The 16,386-nt window shown below is 38.4% G+C and overlaps 1 protein-coding gene across 1 annotated transcript in view; it reads left to right on the forward strand.

Moving 5' to 3' along the window:
- CTBP1 (C-terminal binding protein 1) overlaps positions 1–16,386 on the forward strand; it is a 244,019-nt gene that overhangs the window by 19,721 nt on the left and 207,912 nt on the right. The window lies entirely within an intron of this gene.

Below are 16,386 nucleotides of genomic sequence, written 5' to 3' on the forward strand. Positions count from 1 at the left end.
CATGATGCTTCTTCATGTTTAAAAAATGCAGAGCATGTTACTTTCTAATTTTAGTGGTTCCTACTTTGGCGTGCCTGATGTTGCACCCTTAATCATGTTCATTTAATCTGATTTAATTGTGTTAGGTAAGTTTTCTGTGCAATAAAACATAATTGAAAAGACACACTAAGAACAAGCCTTAAAACCAGAATCTTGGATACATGTACTAACCATGTTATTTTAACTAGTCAGTAAATCAGTTCAATCGAGTTTTAATAAAAGCTATGCAAGATACTGCCTTTTCTTTGGTTATGACGTCTTTATTCATTCTTTAGTCACTTTTATCACTTACCTCCTTAATACACAGGTGCTAAATATGAGTGTTTTCAAAAATACTAAACAATATAAGCCTAGAAATAAAATAACTGAAATAATAATAAACAGTGGTAAAATGATTGATTTCAAATAGAATTTCCATCACCAGGAACCTATCTCTTGGTTGCTTATAAATTGGTTTAAGAAGTTGTTGCCGGGTTTTGTACTTGATGACAAAATTATGGAAGTAAGTAGAAAAAAAGAATTAAAACCACACTCAACCTTTGTGAATTTCCTCTCCCATCACTGTAGTTTTGGATTCTCATGCTCTTACGCCCAGTCCTGTCTGCCTCTTCTCTGTTCTGGGATTGCTGGAACAGCTCCCTAGATGCGTCCATCTCATGGCCAGTCCCATGTGCAAGCATCGTGCGTTGGATTTCCAGCCATGGGAAAGGCAGAGGTATTCAGAGCTGTTGCTGCTGACTAGACATTTTGCTGACTAGTGTTCTCTGGAGAAGTCTTCGGGAAGTTTCCAGTCCGGTTGTTTGTTGAAAATTAACCCTAAACCAGTTTGGGTATTTTGGCCAAACTGCCCACAGTAAAAGTACTGCAAGTCTATCAATAAATAGTTTAAAAATTGTAACTTCCTACTTAGACCCGATTAAACACATTTTCTATTGCAAACATTGGGTATTAAAAAAATCTCATTTGAGCTCCTGACTTCCTATAGTGCGTAACTACAGTAACTGGAGACTATCAAGAGACATAGTAATAAAGAGAGGATTATAGCCAGAGGAAACAAATGCTCCATCTCAATGCTGATTTTTCAATAATCTGAAGACAAACCTGGGTTTTCAGAGTGCAGAGATCTGGACACTGGCACATGATGCTGAGAGGTTACATTTAATTTTTATTCGCTGGAGAAATTGTAATTCACAACTGAGACTTGTCCAAAGTCCAGCTTCCTTTTCTTTTTTCCATGGATAACATAACAGAAGGACTGATCCGGTAATTCAGGCGTAACAGACGGCAGAATTTCAGGAATGGAATGAAAATTAAAGTGGGATTTTAAGCTAGGTATAATGAATATCTGAAGATTTTGCTGAGAGAAAATAGTTCGAAGTGCTTCAAGGGTCACTGTTGGCCACATTTAAGAGTTTGCTTTTTCAAGCTCTTTATGGTCATATGTTGATTATTCTATATTGGTGTTTTGTGGGGTGAAACTGTTGCTTTGTGCTCTGATCCTTACTTCGATAACACATCATTTGGGGGAGAATGAGACAGTGATGTGCCTCGCCTACTGAGAGGAAGAAAGCTCTCTACCTTTAAATCACCTCTGATATCAAGGAGTTGCAATACCATACTGTAAATAGAAGTACAATGGAGAATAATGGAGTAGAATAGTAGAGTAGGATAACAAAGCCCATGTTTACATGGGGAATACTTTGAAATAGCAGACCTTGACTAGCAATCCCAATTATGTTCTGCACAGCTGTTCCCATTCCAGAAAAAGAATGTCTTGTTTTGACTTGACTTCATGCACTTCAGTGGGGAGTCTTATTTATAGATCAAAAGTATTTGCATGGATCTAATCAGGAATGATATAAATTAATGTCTCATCGTAAACAAGTGCAAAGACTCGTAAAGTTTCTCTAATATTCCCTTTGCCAAGTTAGACAAGTAGTTTACAGCTACTACACATGGCACAGAGATTTGCGCCACTCTTGCTCCAGTGTGCTGTGAGCGGTTGTTTCCCATTTCTAGCAGGTGGCAACATGTATTTGTTTACTGGCTTAGTGGGATACTTTTATGAGAAGTGTTTCTGTAGCCTGAGAATAAGGCAGTAGGAATGCTGGCTTACAGTAATTGTGTCTCGTGAAGCTGGAAAATGAGCGCTGCCTCCTTACCTTTCACAGTATAATCATCTTGAATAACCTGCTTTGGAAGCTGAACTTACAAATTTGCCTGGTTTTTGAATGTCCTGAGTGCTTTCTGCAAACTGCTGCAATGATTTCAAAAGCAGATAACTAAACCTGAGCTCTGTCTCAGCTGGGTGTCCTTTTCCTTAACAGAATAGTCTCTCACACTTTCTCTCCCACCCCTTTCAGCTTTCAGTTCTTACTGGTGCCATGCTGCACATGTAGTCAGATAAATAACCTATTCTAGACTTGCTTTGCCCAGAACACTTTTGGTAGGTGAGAGAGTTGGGTTTTAATCCTTCAGCTGAAGTAAAGCATTTGGGGACCCTGTATATAAAATGTGGATGGTGTTAAATCTTCCTCTGCCTTTTTCCTTGTGGAGCATCTGGTTTTCTAGTTGGTCTCTGAGGGTGCCTATTAACCACTTGGGCATTGAGGTACTGTAGATGTCGTTTGGGTTGGTACAAGGTTCTGAACCACTGTAACTAAGTGGATTTCTTGATGTTTATATGGGAGCTTTTCCCAAGTGGAAGGGAGACATCTTGCAGCAGCAAGCTCAGAGGTGCTTGTTTGAAAATGCCACAGGAGTGTTGGTGGAGTCTGGCTTCACGGGGTTGGGAAGATGCAAGTCAATTCCTTTTTGCTGGGTGAGAGGCAGTAGTCTTCAGAGTGTGGTCTAAGTTTGTGTTCACTGCAATGAAGTGATGGGTCACAGGAGAAAAGGGATGGAATATTCAAAAGGTAAGCCAGGTGAATTTTATAGTGGCATGCTGGAGGCTCCAAGAGGGGAAAAATCTGTATTTTGAGGTCAGAGAAAAACCCACACAATAAAATAATTGAAGTGTCTTTTAGTAACTGCCTGGACTAGAATTTTAGTTACATGTGAATTGCAAAGCTTTGAATCAGCAATATTTAGATGTAGCTTAAATGTTAGCACCTGGAGAGGCCTGAATCTAAAACTGGCTCCAGTGTTACAAGCCTAAGTCATAAACATGACGTTGATGATGTCTGTTGTGACCAAGACTTAATTTTGTCTTTCCTACCACAGATGCATACTGCTGTTCAGCTAAAATAAAAGAAAAACCCTTCAGCCAAGGTTTGTCCTCAAGAGACTGAGATCTTTTGCTGTGCCACAAGCCGATAAATCAATTGATCTAAGGTCAACCTTTCAGTTAATGCTGAACATTTCTCACAGACAGAAGCTTTTGGGGGAGGATAAAGAGGCAAATTTGCAGTTCCTTCTTCTGCTTGGACATAGCAACTGTCGCAGACATTCCTTTCACCCAACAGCAATATTGCTTTAGATTTAGATGGTACTGTACCAATTGCTTAACAGCTGAAATCTGGAGGCATTTTTCTTAGGAGCAGTACTTGATTCAGTTAACAAGTCTAGTTTTAGCAGAAGTTAATTTACTTGCATGAGAAATTATCTTACAGTAGATAAATTTGATTTGGAATTTGACTTCTCTTTGCTAATAGAGAGAACATTGCTGAAGGAAAATGTCTTGTTAAGGTATGAAAGGATTCTTGCAAATGGTTCTTATAGATTAGAATCAGAAACCTGTGGAGTGTATGAGACCTCTGTAGCATATCTCATCCAAAGCAGAGCTGTTGACAGTACAAAGTCATGCTGGCTCTGGTGTTGTCTACCTCATTTTGGAGACTTCCAGGGCCCAGTTTATACCGTCTCTCTGGGCAACATATTTCACTGCTGCATTGCTGCCCTCTGAGGAGAAAAGCCTGAGGCTGATTTGAACCTTGCAAGCTGCAGCTTTTCTTTGGATGCCTGTTCTCTGCTGCTGAGAGGAGTTTGGCTCCATGACAGTTGTTCCCCAAGCTGACTCGCATTCATGTTGCACCCACAGCAGTGTTCTGCAGGACCTTTTCAGCAGTGCTGCAGTCTGTTACCAGTATGTAGGGTCCTTTCTGGCCCAGCTGTGCTGTTTTTTTTCCTCATGGGTACTCATCTGTTGGCCCAGTCCTCTGCTTTAACAAGGTTCCTTTGAATTGCATCTCTACTGCTTGGCCAATCAATCTCTTCTTTCCAAGCTTGATGTTGTCACTGTATTTGCTGTAATGCATTCTATCTCCAGTTTACTGATGAAGGTATCAAACAATAATAACTCCTGGGGTTGCTTGGCTTATTACATGCCACCAGCCAAGCCACTGATTTAATCTCACTGGGTTTAGTGATGCAGTCAGCTTACAACCATCTAAACCCTTGATGCAGCTCGTGCTTCCTCACCTTCCAAATGAGGCTGCTGTGAGATGTGGTGCTTTGTCCAAACCAGAGTCTTCTGCCGTAAAAGGGGACTAGAGTTGGTCAGGCGTGCCTTGTCATTGGTGAATCCATGTTGACTGTACATAAATACCTTCTCCTTCATGTGTTTTTCTGCTTCATGCATTAATGTGGGATGATTGTCATATTAGTAAATGCTAAAAATAATCAGCGCATGTATGTATGATCTCTGTGATATTAAATCTCTTCCTGCACCAGTTCCCCTTCAGTACAAAGAAGCATGTTTTTACTTGGATTTTGTAGGGGAGATAAAATAAATAACATAGAACATATTTTTCTTTGTTTGTATAATAAATCAAAATGTTCATACAAACTAAACTGTAACTGGTACAAGCAGAATTCGTACAGTAAGCCGAAATGTCACACAGAGCACTGCATGTCAGTACTGAATAGCTTCAGTACCCTTGTGGTATAGCTTGTGATGGTTTCCAAAACCTTTCCTGCAAAAAAGCCCAACAAAACAAAGAATTGACTCTAACTTTGCATCCTCAGGATTTGGAAGATTTGGATGCATAAAATATGTATTAATGTGTGGGGGAACACTTTTGTAGAGCTTAAAAATCTGGCTTGGCTGCCTATTGTCTTATTCCTACTAAAGCAACCTTGAAAATGAGAGGAAAGCAGGAATTACATGGGAAGAGAAAGAACAGAGTTTGCCTCTAGCAAAACCTGTTTACAGTAACAGCTGCTCTCAGAGGAACTGCAGGATGTTCATAAAATAGTTTATTTTTAATCTGTATAGATGGTAAAGAATCAAATTAATTGACTTGTCTATATAGGAACCAAGTGTTAATGTTCTGATAAACAACTGCATTTTTCCAGTTGAGGGTTTTTGGCTAGTTTATGAATGCATTTGAAGAGTAAAATGGAGCAATAGCTAACAGAATTAGGAAGGGATTTCCCATGTAGTTACGGGGAGGAAGGTTTATTTTTTCTATTGTCTCATAGGCAGACATTTAGCTTTTGGGGGCATTTTTATGTTCCATCTCATTTTTCATGCCTTACAGGACAGAAGGTGAGGTGTCACTGATGCAAAGTCAATGAAAGTTTACTAATTTTGATTTTTATAAAAATTCTTTTTTTTTTAAAGTCTGCTTTCCATATTTTTTCTGCATGATTTGTATATTGTGCCTATCTTGGATAAATGCCATCAGCCAAAAGCTAAATCATAAACAAGGATATAAAGCTTTTTATAATTTGGGTAGTCAGTGTTGAAGCACTGGCTTAGATATGGTTATGACCCATCCCTGTCAGTGTTCAAGGCCAGGCTGGACAGGGCTTGGAGCAAGCTGTGCTAGTGGAAGGTGTCTCTGCCCATGGCAGGGGGTTGGAACTGGATGGATTTTAAGGTCCCTTCCAACCCAAACCAGTCTGGGATTCTATGACTGTGCTTCAGATCAGGACAGAAAAATAAGCTGAATCGAGTAAGTCTGGTTCTTTGAACTATATGAAATGCTGAAGTTTAGCTAAAAGCATATCTAGTGTAAAAAAAAACCCCAAACAACCACAAAAAACCCAAGCAACAAGCAAAGGAACATGTGAAGACCTCCTGGACACTGCAGTAGATGGATGGTGTCCCAGTGGTTATGTATGTCTCTTGAATTTTCAATTCCAGCCTTTACGCTACTGGTACATTCATACAAGCTGTTGTATTGCATCAGTCTTTGCCCACTATTTTAAACTCAATAAAGCTGCACTACTTTGTCATGACACAGCCTAATATCTCTGAGAAGACAAGGTAAAAAACAGCTCAAGTTTTGGTTGTGTTTTCTTCCATTTTGTGTCATCTGAACTTAGTGATGTGCAGCATGATAAAATTTTGCTTGTATTCATGCTGTTTATTTGCCATTAGAGATTGAATTTGTGAATCCTGAGTCTTTTCCCAGCTATTGAATATGATGAGGCAGTGCTTGAATATACATTTAAAGCACTTCATTTTACCCAGAAAACTCCGAAGAGGTTTCAGGCAAACATACCACATATTAGGAGGATTTGCACATTCTGTTCCTGGTGACCTTTTACACTATGTTTTCACAGTTGCAATTAAAGATGGCTTCATTTGTCCCTCGCTGTGTTTGAGAGTGCTTCATTCCAGTTTCTGAGCCGTTGCTGGACAAAGTTTATCCGTAGAAGGTTGAGGTGTATTCTTCACGAAGAACATGTAGTACTGAGTTAAGTTTGGGCTTTGCCTGAAAATGTGAGACTTTATTTTTTAGCCAAAGTCTCACTCACTTTGTCAGCATTGAGTACCTAATCTGGTAAATTGTGGGGTTTTTAAATCTCCTGCCATGGATGGAATGTTCCAGGGGTGCGTTTATCCTATTACCTTACAAGAAAAAGACATGTCAACATCAGGCTTTGTTCTTCACCCTGAACACTGAATCTGATGCTTTCTACAAATGTTATTTTATTACACGTTGCTATTATATGGTGCAATGATGTGTGCTGACTGCTGTCTTTTAGAGCCTGTATATTTTTAGGTATATACACAGAAAAACAACGTAGATGTTCCACGTCCTTTACTTCTCAAATGCGGTCTAAAAGCACATAAACCAAAAAGTATGTGGATTCAGTTCTTTAACAGCTATTTAAATGAAGTTGTGACAAACGGCATATGAAATATAAATAAGAACATTCTGAAGTGGGGGAATAAGGTGTAGTTCTCATGTATCTCCTCCAGAGCCCTATGCTGAAAATGAAATGGCTTAATCCACTGTGACTTAAAATACTTATAAAATATACAATAAAAGTAAGGTATAAAGGTATTTGTTGTGTTTTATGTTATATTTAATGCTGTATTGGTTTTGGTGCTGCAATACTTTCCATTTTCTCTAATAAATTCAGAATGTACATTCAGGGCTATATTGCATATTTGTTGCTTCTGCTTATGACCCTTTTACTATGAGAGTCAATGAAATGAATCACTTGCAGAAGACACCCTAGTGACAAGTTCTCTATTAAGATGACTTAACAGGTCTTTCATGTCTCCTGGTTGTACAATAAGGACAAGTCTAAAGTTGTCTTGGGTGGAATTTCTGGATGCAAAGGGTGTCTGAAATGTCATTGGTAATTATTTTCTTGTGAATTGAAGGATTTAGTGTGTTGTAACAATGAAAGAGAGAAAAATACTTGGAATGGTTCTAATAAACACAGAATTGATGCCTGTAACAGAAGCATGTGGATTAAATTAGCTGTATCTTCAAACTGGTAGTAGATCATTAGGTGCGTATATACAGCTACTGGTTTCCAGAGCTGAGTTACTTGTACTCATGCGTCAAAAATTGTGTTTGAAATGGACGCTATTAATCCATTAAGTTTTTCATCAATGATCTACACCCATAATAATTTTTTTCTGGGTCTCTCCTAACTGCACTGTTCTATAAATTTCGTGAATACCTGAATATCTCACTTCCCCCAAACACATAATGGCTTAGTGTCTGCAGTATTTCCTCATCGGAATAATCCATCCTCATAAAGTAATTTAATTGGAGTTGATTGAATGGGTCATAGAAGTTAGCCATTGCCTTTAAAAGGCCTTAATCTTAGAATTGCCTTGTGATGTTTTCTTTTCTTGCAGCGCACACCAAATACAGATCCTGGTTTATATTTGGACAAGGGGGACCTAAAAATATGTGCTAGAAATGCTTAAATCAGTAACTGTTATAGCTGGGGTTTGAGGGAGCGAAGCTGGGGGGGGTAGGAAAAACTTATCTCTCCATGTTGAGATACAGCTTACTTTGCTAAAAAGGAAGCACCACAGGCATTTCTGAAGTGCAGTGCAGTTATGAACAATATGCAGCGTTATTACAGTGTAGTTTAGGTTGGGAAGTAATGAAGAAAATGCCCTTTTACAGCGTTTCACAGTTACAACTGATGCTTTCAGTTGTTTGTAGCTGAGAGGAACGGGATGGATGGGAAGAAAGATATAACAAAAGGTAAAAATGAAATGTTACTTTTTCTCTGAAATGGAATAAAAAAAATCACTGAAAATGTTTAAAGTACATTTCTGAGGCCTTTCCTGGAAAAACCCGCTCCAGCAGGCACAAGTCTGTGACATGTTTGTCAATAGAAGACAGCTGAGTTAGTGTGGCTGTCACTACAAGAGAAGACACTGTATATTTTATATTCAAGAAGAAATAATGGCCTTAGGAACAACTGTGGGAGGATGGATATCAAACAGTAGGGGCCTTTTTAAACTGCTTTAGTCTGTATCTCTTTGGTATGTTGAGAGTTTATGCTGTGGGAGAGCAAAGTTCTAATCATTGCAGAAGTAGCAAACTGAGGTTTTAAACTGGTGGCCTCCAAGTTTTTTTCATGACGTGCAGGTTCAGTTTCCCATGTTGGCAATGCGAATATTATTAGACTAATATTTGAACATAAATGTTTCCTTAGGGGTTTTTAATGTATCACATAATAGGTGACTACAGTTCAGAGTTTCGCCATCTTTAAAAACACAATTTGAAATGTCTCTCTAGGGATACTTATACTGAATAAAATATCTTTGCTGCTCTTATGTAAATGCGTATAAAGGAGAGAAGTAAAAACTTCATGTCTGACTTTGTGATCAGATGAGTTAAAAATCAATCCTAGTAGCTAGGCCCTGATACAATGGTTATATATTTTATTATATATTTGATGTCTTAGGCCTTTATAAAAGGACTAATTTTATTTTTATCTGTATAAGTGGAGACCTCATAGCACTCTTCCAGTATCTGAAGGGGGCCTATAGGGATGCTGGGGATGGACTATTCATTAGGGACTATAGTGACAGGACAAGGGGTAATGGGTTAAAACTTAAACAGGGGAAGTTTAGGTTGGATATAAGGAAGTTCTTTACTGTGAGGGTGATGAGGCACTGGAATGGGTTGCCCAGGGAGGTTGTGAATGCTCCATCCCTGGCAGTGTTCAAGGCCAGGCTGGACAGAGCCTTGGGCGAGATGGTTTAGTGTGAGGTGTCCCTGCCCATGGCAGGGGGATTGGAACTGAATGATCTTAAGGTCCTTTCCAACCCTAACCCCTCTGTTCTGTTCTAGCCTAGTCTAGTCCACTGTAGTCTAGTCTATTCTATTCCAAGTCTCTTTAGGGATTTTAGTGTCTGACTCAAGGGCTGGGGAAAAAAGATTCGTGTTCAGAGTCTTACTATCAAACTGGGGTAAATGCATTAGGAGGAGACATCAAGGTGTCACGGACCAGAGGAAGGCTGGTTATCTCATGCCTCAGAGCTCTTTTTACTGGCTGATGTATAACCAGGGAGTTCTGAAGTGCCTGTACTTGTGTCTTTTTTTATTCTCCTCTGAGTTTTTATTTCAGACTAAAAACTTTAAATCATTTGGATAGTAATTTGACTGTAAATTATTCTAAATCTGAGGCCCATGGGCCCAGACACTTGAATCTCATTTTGTTAGGTACGGCACTCCATTTATGCTTGTGCAGTAAATGGGAGATCACCTGAAAATCATCTATAACTAAACATACCAGAATGGAAGTTTGCCTCATTGCTGCTAGAAGGAGGAAGGAAATTGCTCTCAGAATGGTGATTTTTCATAAATGAGCAAAGTTGGTTTTTCCTTACACATTGCATTGTGAGGTTTCATGTAGATTTTAGCACTGGAAACAGTGCAAGTAATTTCAGGTTTCTGGTTTGGTTATTTTTTTATTTTTCCTTTTCCAAAGGTGGGAATATTTGATCTTTTGTTGGTTACAATTTGGGATACCAATAAAATATGTCTTTGTCATGCTTCTGGAAAAATGTGCAGTTTGCCCTGTGACCCGTTCATGTTCGCACCTTAAGTTTATGAGGCTGCTGTTGAGCAGATGTATGGCAGGCTATTTCTGGGGAGGCAAAGTGTTACTGGTTTCAGTGGGCTGAAGATGATTGTTTCAGCATGACTGCAGATTTGCTACAAGCAGAATAGCACCATGACATCCCCTTGCTTTGCCTTCCCTCTTCAACTCGTGAGCTCTCTTTCCTGTACTGCCTGCCTAGAGCTCCATCCTCTCAAGCCTCTACTTTGCACAGAAAGGGCTGCCATTGCTTATTTCTAAAGCAGCTCTGTTCCTTGATGGCTTCCTAGCAGGTCTGGATCAAGGTGTACACTATTTTTCCACTGCCTTGCTTTCTTTGAATTTGGCTTTGTTTAGTCCTGTGGGGACCTCAGCTGCCCCACGTGCTGGAGCCATCCTCTGGTAGGGCTCTAGCAGAGCTGGCATCAAGCAATTCCTGAGTTCTTTGGCAGCAGGTTGGCAGGAGACATTACACAGTTTTCTATGAAATAGTATTACTTGAATATTGTTATTAAAACTCTTATTTACTAACAGGCACATGCTTTACGCTTCTGTGTATTATGGTTGCACAAACTGGGAGATAATACTTTTCATTGCCCTCACAAGGAATGGGAGGTAGGTGCGCAAGGCGCGTGTGTTGCTACGATGGCAGATGCTGGGAGGAAATCTGTCATAAATACTTAGAAAAGCTCTGAACAAGTCAACTCTGAACAAGCCAAACCATAACATTCCCTGTGATTATCTGGACAGATTGAACTGTTTTTTTTTGTCTCTTCTGTTAAGAGTATTTTTCAGTTTTCTGACTGTCCCAAGTGTATTTTCTGATGAACCTTCTGTTTCAGTGGTCTTACTGAGGCATAGGCTGGAGGTCTCTACTTACATAGCAGTGATGATTCCACTGCTTTCAAATTTTCTTTTCTGTGTTTTCTACATGTAACGGTCATACACCAAGGGATTGCATTTTGTACACAGTAAAGCTATATTAAAATGTAATTGTTGTTTTATCAGTAATAAGTAGGTCAGTGCACTTAAAATCTTGACGCACTGTCTGCATTTCAAGAGGTCTGCTCACTCTCTGTGTCTAATGTCCTGTTCAAGCAGCTGAGAAAAAATAAGGTAGTTTTCATACAATTTTCAGGGGGAAAAAGCAGATTCAACCCCTTTAAAAGTGTAAAAAGGTTCCCTTGGTAGATCTGTGGGAACAAAAATTATCAGTGTGCTCTGAAAAGTGTTCCATGACCATTGATTTCTGAATTTCATTCCCAGATCATTAGCCTGGGGCATACAAGATATTTGGAGAGGGAATTTTAACAGGGAGAGTAGGCATAGGACAAGGGGGAATGGTTTTAAACTGAAAGAGGGGAGATTTAGATTAGATATTAGGACGAAATTCTTTACTATGACGGTGCTGAGGCACTGGCACAGGGTGCCCAGAGAAGCTGTGGCTGCCCCATCCCTGGCAGTGTTCAAGGCCAGGTTGGACACAGGGGCTTGGAACAACCTGCTCTAGTGGAAGGTGTCCCTGCCAATGGCAGGAGGTGGGAACTCACAAGCTTTAAGCTCCCTTCCAACCCAAACCATTCTGTGACTTCAGTTAGATTATAGTTAGAGCTTACAAATGTATTTGAGATATGATGACATAGAAATATTGTCATAATATCAAAAAATGAAGAATTCTAAAACTGGTCCATGCCCCTCTGGAAAGCAGGGCAGATCTTAAGTAATAGTTTATACTAGGACATACAAAACTTTGTATGTTATTTTGCAACATGAAGGCACATTACTGAGATGGCTTTCTGGAGTTCTCATGGTGTTTGCCAAAATGACAAGGTTGTAGTCAGCTTAATTCCAGATGTTGCCTAAGCCAGTTGTAGCTTGTATTAAGTTACATCTGTCTGGGCTGTGCACTAGTCGTCCTGCAACTTCTAGTCAGCCAGCAAGCAGTCCAACCTGTAGCAATGAATGGGCAATTGTTTAATAGCTAAAAACTCGGTTCTGTTTTGTTGGAAAGACTGTGTGTCACAGGGCAGGGCTTTGGAGCCATTTTGCTTTGTATTTATCTGCTAATTAATTCTTACAGTTCCTCTATGGTTATCTCAGGTGCAACCTTAGAGCAGTAAAGCCACTCTGCTTTTAAATGTTTGTTAGGTATCATTTTTATTGTTAACGATTGCAATAACACTGCTTGGGATACATTGATTGCCAAGCTTCTTTTAGGTCTTGAAACCATGAGAGATGCTTTTTTGTACATTTGTTGCTGTATGAGAATATAATATATTTGAGGATTAAAACAAATGTGGTCTGCAGAGGAGGGGAGGCTGCTGGTTTGTAGCTGTAGGAAATTCTGTTTTCTGATCCATGTACTTATTTAGAATCTATACAATGGATGTTGTTTATTGCTGGTTTTAGAACAAAGGAGCTTTGTGTGAACTTTGCTTTACTACTTCAGTAAAAAGGTGGGAGCAGATGAATGAAATGAATGCCAGCATTTTCTGATTGTGATTTTTGTAACTGGCTGTTCCAAGTTATTTTGGGACTGTGAATTGCTCATTCTAATTTAGCTTTCAGAGTAAGCAGCAGGTATGATAAGTTCAAATCTGACACACAGATCCCTCTTTTAGCAAATACTTTAAGAGGAGAAAAGCCTTCCGTGCTTTAGATTCCAGTATTCAGTAAGAACCAATATTCCATATCCCCTGTAATTCTTTAAATCTGTTTTTCCATATTTATTAGTTTCTTCCTGAAGTTTTTCTAAACCAGCTGTGTTTATCCTGATTATTTGCTCTTTGCTGTTTTCATCTTCTGAATGTTGACAGTTGACTTCAGATACAAGCTTGTTTGGAAGTGTCATTTCTACTGAATCATTTCAGGTATGTTGTATTTTCAAGAAGGTTTTGAGAAGTGATTTCCAAAACCAGTAACAAGAACAGCTGTAGTCTTTAAAGCTGTAAACAGAAAAGGGTTTTTTTAAGGGCTAGAGTTTGATGGAAAGCCAAGCAAAATGCACAAACTAACACTTGATGTAATACAGATGGTGTAAATTTCTCAACCATGTAGGGTCTAGATTTCTCATCCTTGTAGTTAATTCACTTTCAGCTGTTGAAACCTCTGAGAAATTAATCTTTAACTTCTCTGTTTCATGATCCCATAGTTTAACGTTGATAAAGTAGCGTTAGACTGAGAACTGCCTAGATTGATTGCTGCACATTTAATAACAGGATTTTTTATAGTTGCAGATATGTTTCATGTGGATGCTTTTCCTTTTGTCCATGTAAAAACTTGAAAGCAATTAATGATTTTACTGTAGGAAAGTCCTTTTCTGAAATTTGTTTTATATATATATTTTTTATTTGCCTTTGGTTTGAATTTCAGTTTTGCGATGGAACTGGAGAACTTCTCCATGAATTCTGTATTCATATTTAAGCCTTTCTCTTAAGAGATGCTGACCTCAGATTTCCATAATGGCTGTTCAGGTGTGTTGAAGCATTAATTTCTGGTTTATAACTACACTGCCTAGTACTAAGGCGATTAATAATTGTTCTTCGGTTCATTTCTGGAAGCTATAGCTCTGTTCCTGAAAACAAACTTGGCTGAAAAAATAAAGCTTTTAAGGGAATTGCTTACAGAAGGAAAGCAATACTGTAAGTAGCACAAATTGAATATGGACATGAAAAGCAGGCATGTAAGTTCTTGCTTTTGTTTTCAGATACTTCAGCTTCTGTCCTGTCTTTGAGTAGCAGGTGTAAATCTCGAATCTGTAACACATTTGAATGAACATAGGAATTAACTGGTCTCATGTCAAAATGAGAATGCCTCTGGATTTAAATACCTGTAAGATTCTTAAAAGTGCTTATTGCATAAACAGAGTAGGAAACTTCTGATGAACATATTTGAAGATTTAGACCCTTTAAGCACATAAATACATATAAATGGAAAACTAGCTTATTAGATTAACATATTAACAGCTGATCAATACCAAGTATCTTCAGCCTGCTTTTAGATCAGGGCAAACAAAGTGTGTTAGACAAAAACCTTATTTCCATTACTTCTCAAATTTTAACTGAATATTCCATCATACAGGTCATACGTTGTCAGTTTTAACTGCTTTTTCAAGTGATGTTTGATTGACATGTGACTATTATCCTTATTGCTGCCTGGCATCATCCGTGAAGCAGGATGTGTGCACAAGCAGGATGTGATCTGAGCAAAGGAAGTGTGAAAAATTGGAATAGGAATATTCTATAATGCAATTAAATGCTAACCTTTTTTCACTTTGTACATATTACCTTTGTTATATGCATCTTATGCAAGTTTTATTGGCAAATCGGATTTCAAAAATAATTTGGTTTAAAACGATCAATTTTAGCATGTGGTCATAATTTTTTACGGTTGAGAGATAATTCCCTATTCCACCCTTCCATTATCTTCAGCTAATAACTTCTGTTACTGCAAAACTCAGGTATAGCTGGAGTGTTACTTCTAGAAATGTTACGTAAGGGTAGAGAATAGTTATATAGTGTTAGTTTAAAAGTTTTACTTCAACCCCCCCTTTGTTTTGCATAGAGTGTTAGTTACATCTAATGGAAGTCAAGGTTGAAAGGGATTATATGTTGAAAATACACTTTTAATAATGTGATCTCCAATTCACAGCATTGTCTTTAATTTTCACCTGCAGTATTGAATCATTCTTGCTCCGGGTGTTCACTTATCTATCATGATAACATGTTGCATACAGAAATAAATCTTGCTGCAATATGCTTTTGTTTTAGTCAATCATCCGGGAAGCTGAGTACCAAAGACTTAATTTTTTTTACAGAAAACATTAAAATATCAATAGCTGCTGTTGCTTTTGGGATGCTGAAAGATGCGTTTCGCTTAATATTATCTATTTAACTTTGATGGAATGACAATCGAGAAGGAAGTTTCTTTGTAATGGAGGTGCCCAACAGTAGTACTTATAATTGGTTTTAGGCACAGCTTTTAGTGTATAATAGAGGTCAGATATTGATCTCAGTAAAATAAAACTTTCTATGGGGATCATTAAATCATTTATTGTGTGCTGGCGTCGGTGTAAGTTATTACTTAACTTGTCATTGTTACAGCCAAAATTTCCTTTGAAATCATTTACTGCTCTATGGGATTTTTAACTCTGCTAATTAATATGATTATTGGTTACTTCCTAGTAATTAAGTATCTAGTATGACTTTGGGGATCTCATGCCTTTGTCCATTAATCTGTCATTTATAGTAATAATATCCAAGATGTCAGTATCAATTCAACCTGTGTGCAGTCAGTATTATTAATTTATGCTATAGCTATTTCAGTCCTTAGGATATGCGGTAGTAAGTATCCTAACTCCTACAGTCAAAAAGTGCACAAGGGCTCTGTAGGCACCCATTTGTTTTAAGGATTTTAGGATGTTTTATTGATACTTAATATTCTGTTGTTTATTTCTATATTGGTTTTTAATAAGCAACAGAATAGTAAGAACTAGAATGGAACGAGTGATTTGCTTCTGGAGCAGTGACAGATGCTTTGCAGCTTTCTGAACCTGTTGTATTTCTGCCATGCACTCCTCCAGTTTAACACACTGGAACAAACAGAGCCTATTACAAATGGCAGCCTAAGGTCTGACCAGTACCAGTTCTAGAAGTGCATAGGTAGCTTGTGTTGTAACATTGGGTACAGATAGAAATCAAAATGGCAGTGTTCAAGGCCAGATTGGACAGAGCCTTGGGTGACATGGTTTAGTGTGAGGTGTCCCTGCCCATGGCAGGGGTTGGAGCTGGCTGATCTTAAGGTCCTTTCCAACCCTAACTATTCTATGATTCTATGTGTCAAGAAGGGTTTATTTTAAAAGGGCATTTATTTTCAGAAGTTGATTGTTGTACTTATAAAAATGTTTTCTTCAAACTGCCAAGAAGCGACACTTCCAAATAAAGTGAAAAACTCACTGAGCCTTAGCTTAAAAGGTTAAAGCTTGCTGTGGTAGCCCTGTACAGAAGTCGGATATCCCTGATACGTAAGAGTAAAACCAGTGCTCCATGGTATTGGGTCTTCAGTTGTAAAGCAAACAAATTATAGAAGTTA

This window comes from Pezoporus wallicus, unplaced genomic scaffold (assembly GCF_028554395.1).
Source record: "Pezoporus wallicus isolate ANWC-B61680 ecotype Strahan unplaced genomic scaffold, APGP_CSIRO_Pwel_v1 contig_8512, whole genome shotgun sequence".
Taxonomy (NCBI): Eukaryota; Metazoa; Chordata; class Aves; order Psittaciformes; family Psittacidae; genus Pezoporus; species Pezoporus wallicus.